The 10794-nt window shown below is 55.2% G+C and overlaps 1 protein-coding gene across 1 annotated transcript in view; it reads left to right on the forward strand.

Moving 5' to 3' along the window:
* The window catches only part of LOC147086546 (C2 calcium-dependent domain-containing protein 4C-like), an 8972-nt gene extending 8219 nt beyond the window's left edge, over positions 1-753 (forward strand). The window contains exon 2 of the mRNA XM_085978362.1: positions 1-753. This exon is cut by the window's left edge and continues 1668 nt beyond it. The gene's annotated coding sequence lies outside the window, so the exon portion shown is untranslated.
* The last annotated feature ends 10041 nt before the right edge of the window (positions 754-10794 follow it).

Here is a 10794-nt window from a genome sequence, read left to right on the forward strand (position 1 = left end):
CCCCAGCCAGGAACAGGAATAAAACCATCTCCTGAAATCTAACAGAATTAGAACACAGTAGGAGCAGAACAAGGCTACACGGCCCCTGGGCCCACTCCACTACCCACAGGGCCATGACCATCCCGAACCTAGACTCATGTCCAATTTCCTGCCCGCTCCCCGTAACCCTTAATTCCCTTTACTTCTAGGAAACTATCTATTTCTGTTTTAAATGTATTTAATGATGTAGCTTCCACAGCTTTCTGGGGCAGCAAATTCCACAAACCTACCACCCTCTGAGTGAAGAAGTTTCTCCTCATCTCAGTTTTGAATGAGCAGCCCCTTATTTTAAGATTATGCCCCCTAGTTCTAGTTTCACCCATCATTGGGAACATCCTCACCGCATCCACCCGATCAAGCCCCTTCACAATCTTATATGTTTCAATAAGATCGCCTCTCATTCTTCTGAACTCCAATGAGTAGAGTCCCAATCTACTCAACCTCTCCTCATATGACCACCCCCTCATCCCCGGGATTAACCGAGTGAACCTTCTTTGTACTGACTCGAGAGCAAGTATGTCTTTTCTTAAGTATGGACACCAAAACTGTATGCAGTATTCCAGGTGCGGTCTCTCCAATACCTTGTACAACTGCAGCAATACCTCCCTGTTTTTATATTCCAACCCCCTAGCAATAAAAGCCAACATTCCATTGGCCTTCTTAATCACTTGCTGCACCTGCATACTAACTTTTTGAGTTTCGTGCACCAGGACCCCCAGATCCCTTTGTACTACAGTACTTTCCAGTTTCTTGCCATTAAGATAATAACTTGCTCTATGATTTTTCCTGCCAAAGTGCATAACCTCACACTTTCCAGTATTGTATTCCATCTGCCAAATCTCTGCCCACTTACTTAGCCTGTCTATGTCCCTTTGCAGGTTTTTTATGTCCTCCTCACTCACTACTTTCCGTCCCATCTTTGTATCATCTGCAAACTTTGATATGTTACACTCGGTCCCCTCCTCCAAATCATTAATATAGATTGTAAAGAGTTGGGGACCCAGCACTGACCCCTGCGGAACACCACTAGTTACTGGTTGCCAATCTGAGAACGAACCATTTATCCCAACTCTCTGCTTTCTGTTAGAGAGCCAATCCTCCACCCACGCCAGAATATTACCCCCAATCCCGTGATTTTTTATCTTGAGCAATAATCTTTTGTGTGGCACCTTGTCAAATGCCTTTTGGAAGTCTAAATACACTACGTCCACTGGTTCCCCTTTATCCACCCTGTATGTTACTTCCTCAAAAAACTCAAGCAAATTTGTTAAACATGACTTCCCCTTCATGAAACCATGCTGAGTTTGCCCTATTAAATTATGTTTATCCAAATGTCCCGTTACTGTCTCCTTAATAATGGACTCTAACATTTTACCAACCACAGATGTTAGGCTAACAGGTCTATAGTTTCCAGCCTTCTGCCTACTACCCTTTTTAAATAAGGGTGTTACATTAGCAGTTTTCCAATCTGCCGGGACCTTTGCTGAGTCCAGTGAGTTTTGGAAAATTATTACCAATGCATCCACAATCCCTACCGCTACTTCCCTCAAGACCCTAGGATGCAAGCCATCAGGTCCAGGGGATTTATCCGCCTTGAGTATACTCAATACTTGCAATAATTTATTTCCTTTGTGTACGGCTTGACTATATTTATTTTTTTCATAATAAAAAGAGGCGTCCCCCTCGAATACTTGTGTGTGACTCCTCATTTTTACCTCCTCTAGTCTTCTTCTCCTTCTTAGGCAGTCCCTCGGAACCGAGGATGACTTGTTTCCACACTAAGAATGAGTTCTCAGGTGACTGATGAGTCCAGTGCGGGGCCTACAGTCTCTGTCACAGGAGGGGCAGACGGTGGTTGAAGGGGGCGGGTGGGTGTGGGGTGCTTGGGTTGACGTGCGCTCCTTCCGCTGCCTGCGCTTGGCTTCCGCTTGCTCCCGGCGAAGAGACTCGAGGTGTTCGGCGCCTTCATGGATGCTTCTCCGCTTTGTGCGGTCTTGGGCCACGGGTTCCCAGGTGTCGGTGGGGATGTTGCACTTTTTCAAGGAGGCTTTGAGGGTGTCCTTGAAGCGTTTCCTCTGCCCACCTGGGACTCTCCTGCCGTGTCGGAGCTCCGAGTAGAGCGCTTGTTTTGGGAGTCTCGTATCGGGCATGCAGACAATGTGGCCCGTCCGTCGGAGCTGATCGAGCGTGGTCAGAGCTTCGATGCTGGGGATGTTGGCCTGAGAGAGGGGATCAGGGCCTGAGAGAGTGGATAGGGGCCTGAGAGAGAGGATAGGGGCCTGAGAGAGTGGATAGGGGCCTGAGAGAGAGGATAGGGGCCTGAGAGAGGGGATAGGGGCCTGAGTGATTGGATAGGGGCCTGAGAGAGTGGATAGGGGCCTGAGAGAGAGGATAGGGGCCTGAGAGAGGGGATAGGGGCCTGAGAGAGGGGATAGGGGCCTGAGAGAGGGGATAGGGGCCTGAGTGATTGGATAGGGGCCTGAGAGAGTGGATAGGGGCCTGAGAGAGGGGATAGGGGCCTGAGAGAGTGGATAGGGGCCTGAGAGAGGGGATAGGGGCCTGAGAGAGCGGATAGGGGCCTGAGAGAGTGGATAGCGGCCTGAGAGAGTGGATAGGGGCCTGAGAGAGTGGATAGGGGCCTGAGAGAGAGGATAGGGGCCTGAGAGAGAGGATAGGGGCCTGAGAGAGTGGATAGGGGCCTGAGAGAGTGGATAGGGGCCTGAGAGAGTGGATAGGGGCCTGAGAGAGTGGATAGGGGCCTGAGAGAGAGGATAGGGGCCTGAGAGAGGGGATAGGGGCCTGAGAGAGGGGATAGGGGCCTGAGAGAGTGGATAGGGGCCTGAGAGAGGGGATAGGGGCCTGAGAGCGTGGATAGGGGCCTGAGAGAGTGGATAGGGGCCTGAGAGAGAGGATAGGGGCCTGAGAGAGTGGATAGGGGCCTGAGAGAGTGGATAGGGGCCTGAGAGAGGGGATCGGGGCCTGAGAGAGGGGATCAGGGCCTGAGAGAGAGGATAGGGGCCTGAGAGAGTGGATAGGGGCCTGAGAGAGGGGATAGGGGCCTGAGAGAGGGGATAGGGGCCTGAGAGAGAGGATAGGGGCCTGAGAGAGTGGATAGGGGCCGAGAGAGAGGATAGGGGCCTGAGAGAGTGGATAGGGGCCTGAGAGAGTGGATAGGGGCCTGAGAGAGTGGATAGGGGCCTGAGAGAGTGGATAGGGGCCTGAGAGAGAGGATAGGGGCCTGAGAGAGTGGATAGGGGCCTGAGAGAGTGGATAGGGGCCTGAGAGAGTGGATAGGTGCCTGAGAGAGTGGATAGGGGCCTGAGAGAGGGGATAGGGGCCTGAGAGAGTGGATAGGGGCCTGAGAGAGTGGATAGGGGCCTGAGAGAGTGGATAAGGGCCTGAGAGAGAGGATAGGGGCCTGAGAGAGAGGATAGGGGCCTGAGAGAGGGAATAGGGGCCTGAGAGAGAGGATAGGGGCCTGGGAGAGTGGACCAGGGCCTGAGAGAGAGGATAGGGGCCTGAGAGAGTGGATAGGGGCCTGAGAGAGAGGATAGGGGCCTGAGAGAGTCGATAGGGGCCTGAGAGAGAGGATAGGGGCCTCAGAGAGTGGATAGGGGCCTGAGAGAGTGGATAGGGGCCTGAGAGAGTGGATAGGGGCCTGAGAGAGAGGATAGGGGCCTGAGAGAGTGGATAGGGGCCTGAGAGAGTGGATAGGGGCCTGAGAGAGTGGATAGGGGCCTGAGAGAGAGGATAGGGGCCTGAGAGAGGGGATAGGGGCCTGAGAGAGTGGATAGGGGCCTGAGAGAGTGGATAGGGGCCTGAGAGAGGGGATAGGTGATGCGCTATCAATTACTCATAAAAGACTGAGAGTTAGAAGAGTAACTAAAGGCTTTTATTAACAACAGAATGGAGGTCTGCCTCGAGTGGTCGACCGGTCCTAGTATAAAGGTGACTGCTCCCCAGCCCTTGTATCCTGGACCGGTCGACCACTCGAGGCAGACCTCCATTCTGTTGTTAATAAAAGCCTTTAGTTACTCTTCTAACTCTCAGTCTTTTATGAGTAATTGATAGCGCATCAATTTTATTAACAACATTTTTATAATGGAGAAGATCCTCACACCAGCATGCCTGGACTTTGTCCAGATATGGGAAAGTGGCCTGCAACGCATTTTGATCTACCATCCGGTCCATCTCCCTTTGGAAGATGGAGACCCCGTTGGTGACGCCAAAGGGAACCCTAAGGAAGTGATAGAGGCGGCCGTTTGCCTCAAAGGCAGTGTACTGGCGGTCCTCAGGGCGGATGGGGAGCTGGTGGTACGCTGATTTCAGGTCAATGGTCGAGAAGACGCGGTACTGCGCGATCTGGTTGACCATATCAGCTATACGGGGGAGTGGGTAGGCGTCCAGCAGGGTGTAGCGATTTATTGTCTGGCTGTAGTCGATGACCAGGCGCTGCTTCTCGCTGGTCTTAACGACCACAACCTGGGCTCGCCAGGGGCTGGTGCTGCCCTCAATAATCCCTTCTTTCAGGAGCCGCTCCACTTCGGTTTTAATGAAAACCCTGTCCCCGGCACTGTATCGCCTGCTCTTTGTGGCGATGGGCTTACAGTCGGGGGTGAGGTTAGCAAACAGTGGTGGGGGGGTGACTCTGAGTGTGGAGAGGTTGCACCTGGTGCGCGGCGGGCAATTTGGAAGCTGCTGGCTGCGGACTGTGAGTGGGGGTAGGGGTCCACCGTACGCCATCGTAACACTTTTAAGGTGGCACTGAAAATCTAACCCCAGCAGGATGGCAGCGCAGAGGTCAGGCAGGACCAGAAGTTTAAAATGATCGTACACGGTCCCGTCTACTACGAGAGTCACCACGCAGTAGCCGCCGATGTCCGCCGACTGGGACTCGGAGGCCATAGAAATCCGCTGTTGCGCAGGCAGGACTGGGAGAGAGCAACGCCGCACCGTGTCGGGGTGGATGAAGCTCTCCGTGCTCCCAGAGTCAAAAAGGCAGATTGTATCGTGACCATTTACCTTAATGTCCATTGTGGAACTGGCCAGTTGGTGCGGTCTCGCTTGGTCCAGTGTAACGGATGCCAGCGTAGGGGTCGGTGTGTCGCTGCGGGTATCAGATGAGGCGGTGTCGGGGGCCTGCTGCGTCCCGGTTGTCATCCAAGATGGCGGCGTCCATGATCCCCATGTGGCTGGAGGCGTCCAAAATGGCTGCTGTACCGGTGATTCGCACACGGCCGGGGAGGTCCAAAATGGCGGCCCGCATGGCCCACACGCGGCGCTGCTGGGGTTCGGGGTGGCTTTGGCCCTGCAGACGCTAGCATAGTGTCCCTTCTTCCCGCAGCCCGAGCAGATCGCGTTTTTCGCTGGGCAGCGCGCTCTGGGGTGTTTTGCCTGGCCACAGAAGTAGCATTTCTGGCCTTGGGGCACTGCTGTCTGGCCTTGGGACACTGCTGCGGTAGTTGGGCCATTGTTGGGGTGTGGCTGGGGTGGCACGGCGCTATGAGGCGGTCCTACCGTGTCCCAGGCTGTCATTCCCCGCGGCGTCCATGGTGCAGAGGAGTAGGCATCCATGCCCTGGTAGGCTGCATCCAACGATAGTGCGAGTTCAGAGGCCTTGTTGAGGTCGAGGTTGCTCTGCTCCAACAGTCGCTGTCGTGTGTAATTGGATCTGTGGCCCGCTACAAAAGCGTCCCGGATAAGTTCCTCTGTGTACACGGCGGCCTTTACATCCTTACAACCACAGGCCCGGCCAAGCACAGACAGTGCCTGAAGGTATTCCACGGTCGATTCCCCAGGTTGTTGTTTACGACTCCCCAGGAGGTGCCTGGCATACACTTCGTTCACTGGGCACGTGTACTGGTCCTTGAGGAGCTTGATAGCATCCGCGTACGAGGTCGCGTCTTGGATGACTGAGTACACTCGGTGGTTCACTTTGGAGGTCAGGACATCCAGTTTGTCCTCGTCCGATTTGATTGCTGCGGAGGCGGTCAGGAATTTTTCGAAACACTTAAGCCAGTGAGTAAACTTGGTGGATGAGTCCGCCTCCCGATGATCTAAGTCCAGGCATGCTGGTGTGAGGATCTTCTCCATTATAAAAATGTTGTTAATAAAATTGATGCGCTATCAATTACTCATAAAAGACTGAGAGTTGGAAGAGTAACTAAAGGCTTTTATTAACAACAGAATGGAGGTCTGCCTCGAGTGGTCGACCGGTCCAGGATACAAGGGCTGGGGAGCAGTCACCTTTATACTACGACCTGTGGGAGGAGTCAGCCGAGGCATGTCCAGGCATGTACACAGTGGAATACAAACAGGACAAACAGGAATACAAACAGTGGTTTACCACAATAGGCACCTGAGAGAGGGGATAGGGGCCTGAGAGAGGGGATAGGGGCCTGAGAGAGAGTATAGGGGCCTGAGAGAGAGGATAGGGGCCTGAGAGAGAGGATAGGGGCCTGAGAGAGTGGATAGGAGCCTGAGAGAGGGGATAGGGGCCTGAGAGAGAGGATAGGGGCCTGAGAGAGTGGATAGGGGCCTGAGAGAGTGGATAGGGGCCTGAGAGAGGGGATAGGGGCCTGAGAGAGTGGATAGGGGCCTGAGAGAGGGGATAGGGGCCTGAGAGAGTGGATAGGGGCCTGAGAGAGTGGATAGGGGCCTGAGAGAGAGGATAGGGGCCTGAGAGAGGGGATAGGGGCCTGAGAGAGTGGATAGGGGCCTGAGAGAGTGGATAGGGGCCTGAGAGAGTGGATGGGGGCCTGAGAGAGAGGATAGGGGCCTGAGAGAGGGGATAGTGGCCTGAGAGAGGGGATAGGGGCCTGAGAGAGTGGATAGGGGCCTGAGAGAGTGGATAGGGGCCTGAGAGAGTGGATAGGGGCCTGAGAGAGTGGATAGGGGCCTGAGAGAGGGGATAGGGGCCTGAGAGAGTGGATAGGGGCCTGAGAGAGGGGATAGGGGCCTGAGAGAGAGGATAGGGGCCTGAGAGAGTGGATAGGGGCCTGAGAGAGTGGACAGGGTCCTGAGAGAGTGGATAGGGGCCTGAGAGAGCGGATAGGGGCCTGAGAGAGTGGATAGGGGGCTAGAGAAAGGATAGGGGCCTGAGAGAGAGGATAGGGGCCTGAGAGAGTGGATAGGGGCCTGAGAGAGTGGACAGGGGCCTGAGAGAGAGGATAGGGGCCTGAGAGAGAGGATAGGGGCCTGAGAGAGTGGATAGGGGCCTGAGAGATCGGAACAGGGCCTGAGAGAGTGGATAGGGGCCTGAGAGAGAGGATAGGGGCCTGAGAGAGTGGATAGGGGCCTGAGAGAGTGGATAGGGGCCTGAGAGAGAGGATAGGGGCCTGAGAGAGGGGATAGGGGCCTGAGAGAGTGGATAGGGGCCTGAGAGAGAGGATAGGGGCCTGAGAGAGTGGATAGGGGCCTGAGAGAGAGGATAGGGGCCTGAGAGAGTGGATAGGGGCCTGAGAGAGAGGATAGGGGCCTGAGAGAGTGGATAGGAGCCTGAGAGAGTGGATAGGGGCCTGAGAGAGTGGATAGGGGCCTGAGAGAGAGGACAGGGGCCTGAGAGAGTGGATAGGGGCCTGAGAGAGGGGATAGGGGCCTGAGAGAGTGGATAGGGGCCTAGAGAGAGGATAGGGGCCTGAGAGAGAGGATAGGGGCCTGAGAGAGTGGATAGGGGCCTGAGAGAGTGGATAGGGGCCTGAGAGAGTGGATCGGGGCCTGAGAGAGTGGATAGGGGCCTGAGAGAGTGGATAGGGACCTGAGAGAGTGGATAGGGGCCTGAGAGAGTGGATAGGGGCCTGAGAGAGTGGATAGGGGCCTGAGAGAGTGGATAGGGGCCTGCAGGAGTGGATAGGGGCCTGAGAGAGTGGATAGGGGCCTGAGAGAGTGGATAGGGGCCTGAGAGAGGGGATAGGGGCCTGAGAGAGTGGATAGGGGCCTGAGAGAGTGGATAGGGGCCTGAGCGAGTGGATCGGGGCCTGAGAGAGTGGATAGGGGCCTGAGAGAGTGGATAGGGGCCTGAGAGTGTGGATAGGGACCTGAGAGAGTGGATAGGGGCCTGAGAGAGTGGAAAGGGGCCTGAGAGAGTGCATAGGGGCCTGAGAGAGTGGATAGGGGCCTGAGAGAGTGGATAGGGGCCTGAGAGAGTGGATAGGGGCCTGAGAGAGAGGGTAGGGGCCTGAGAGAGAGGATAGGGGCCTGAGAGAGAGGATAGGGGCCTGAGAGAGAGGATAGGGGCCTGAGAGAGGGGATAGGGGCCTGAGAGAGTGGATAGGAGCCTGAGAGAGTGGATAGGGGCCTGAGAGAGAGGATAGGGGCCTGAGAGAGGGGATAGGGGCCTGAGAGAGTGGATAGGGGCCTGAGAGAGTGGATAGGGGCCTGAGAGAGGGGATAGGTGATGCGCTATCAATTACTCATAAAAGACTGAGAGTTAGAAGAGTAACTAAAGGCTTTTATTAACAACAGAATGGAGGTCTGCCTCGCTCGAGTGGTCGACCGGTCCTAGTATAAAGGTGACTGCTCCCCAGCCCTTGTATCCTGGACCGGTCGACCACTCGAGGCAGACCTCCATTCTGTTGTTAATAAAAGCCTTTAGTTACTCTTCTAACTCTCAGTCTTTTATGAGTAATTGATAGCGCATCAATTTTATTAACAACATTTTTATAATGGAGAGATCCTCACACCAGCATGCCTGGACTTTGTCCAGATATGGGAAAGTGGCCTGCAACGCATTTTGATCTAACCATCCGGTCCATCTCCCTTTGGAAGATGGAGACCCCGTTGGTGACGCCAAAGGGAACCCTAAGGAAGTGATAGAGGCGGCCGTTTGCCTCAAAGGCAGTGTACTGGCGGGTCCTCAGGGCGGATGGGGAGCTGGTGGTACGCTGATTTCAGGTCAATGGTCGAGAAGACGCGGTACTGCGCGATCTGGTTGACCATATCAGCTATACGGGGGACGTGGGTAGGCGTCCAGCAGGGTGTAGCGATTTATTGTCTGGCTGTAGTCGATGACCAGGCGCTGCTTCTCGCTGGTCTTAACGACCACAACCTGGGCTCGCCAGGGGCTGGTGCTGCCCTCAATAATCCCTTCTTTCAGGAGCCGCTCCACTTTGGTTTTAATGAAAACCCTGTCCCGGCACTGTATCGCCTGCGTCTTTGTGGCGATGGGCTTACAGTCGGGGTGAGGTTAGCAAACAGTGGTGGGGGGGTGACTCTGAGTGTGGAGAGGTTGCACCTGGTGCGCGGCGGGCAATTTGGAAGCTGCTGGCTGCGGACTGTGAGTGGGGGTAGGGGTCCACCGTACGCCATCGTAACACTTTTAAGGTGGCACTGAAAATCTAACCCCAGCAGGATGGCAAGCGCAGAGGTCAGGCAGGACCAGAAGTTTAAAATGATCGTACACGGTCCCGTCTACTACGAGAGTCACCACGCAGTAGCCGCCGATGTCCGCCCGACTGGGACTCGGAGGCCATAGAAATCCGCTGTTGCGCAGGCAGGACTGGGAGAGAGCAACGCCGCACCGTGTCGGGGTGGATGAAGCTCTCCGTGCTCCCAGAGTCAAAAAGGCAGATTGTATCGTGACCATTTACCTTAATGTCCATTGTGGAACTGGCCAGTTGGTGCGGTCTCGCTTGGTCCAGTGTAACGGATGCCAGCGTAGGGGTCGGGTTGGTGTCGCTGCGGGTATCAGATGAGGCGGTGTCGGGGGCCTGCTGCGTCCCGGTTGTCATCCAAGATGGCGGCGTCCATGATCCCCATGTGGCTGGAGGCGTCCAAAATGGCTGCTGTACCGGTGATTCGCACACGGCCGGGGAGGTCCAAAATGGCGGCCCGCATGGCCCACACGCGGCGCTGCTGGGGTTCGGGGTGGCTTTGGCCCTGCAGACGCTAGCATAGTGTCCCCTTCTTCCCGCAGCCCGAGCAGATCGCGTTTTTCGCCGGGCAGCGCGCTCTGGGGTGTTTTGCCTGGCCACAGAAGTAGCATTTCTGGCCTTGGGGCACTGCTGTCTGGCCTTGGGACACTGCTGCGGTAGTTGGGCCATTGTTGGGGTGTGGCTGGGGTGGCACGGCGCTATGAGGCGGTCCTACCGTGTCCCAGGCTGTCATTCCCCGCGGCGTCCATGGTGCAGAGGAGTAGGCATCCATGCCCTGGTAGGCTGCATCCAACGATAGTGCGAGTTCAGAGGCCTTGTTGAGGTCGAGGTTGCTCTGCTCCAACAGTCGCTGTCGTGTGTAATTGGATCTGTGGCCCGCTACAAAAGCGTCCCCGGATAAGTTCCTCTGTGTACACGGCGGCCTTTACATCCTTACAACCACAGGCCCGGCCAAGCACAGACAGTGCCTGAAGGTATTCCACGGTCGATTCCCCAGGTTGTTGTTTACGACTCCCCAGGAGGTGCCTGGCATACACTTCGTTCACTGGGCACGTGTACTGGTCCTTGAGGAGCTTGATAGCATCCGCGTACGAGGTCGCGTCTTGGATGACTGAGTACACTCGGTGGTTCACTTTTGGAGGTCAGGACATCCAGTTTGTCCTCGTCCGATTTGATTGCTGCGGAGGCGGTCAGGAATTTTTCGAAACACTTAAGCCAGTGAGTAAACTTGGTGGATGAGTCCGCCTCCCGATGATCTAAGTCCAGGCATGCTGGTGTGAGGATCTTCTCCATTATAAAAAATGTTGTTAATAAAATTGATGCGCTATCAATTACTCATAAAAGACTGAGAGTTGGAAGAGTAACTAAAGGCTTTTATTAACAA

Source organism: Somniosus microcephalus, unplaced genomic scaffold (genome assembly GCF_052327205.1).
Source record: "Somniosus microcephalus isolate GS21.2 unplaced genomic scaffold, FLI_Smic_1.0 unresolved_chr7, whole genome shotgun sequence".
Lineage (NCBI taxonomy): Eukaryota > Metazoa > Chordata > Chondrichthyes > Squaliformes > Somniosidae > Somniosus > Somniosus microcephalus.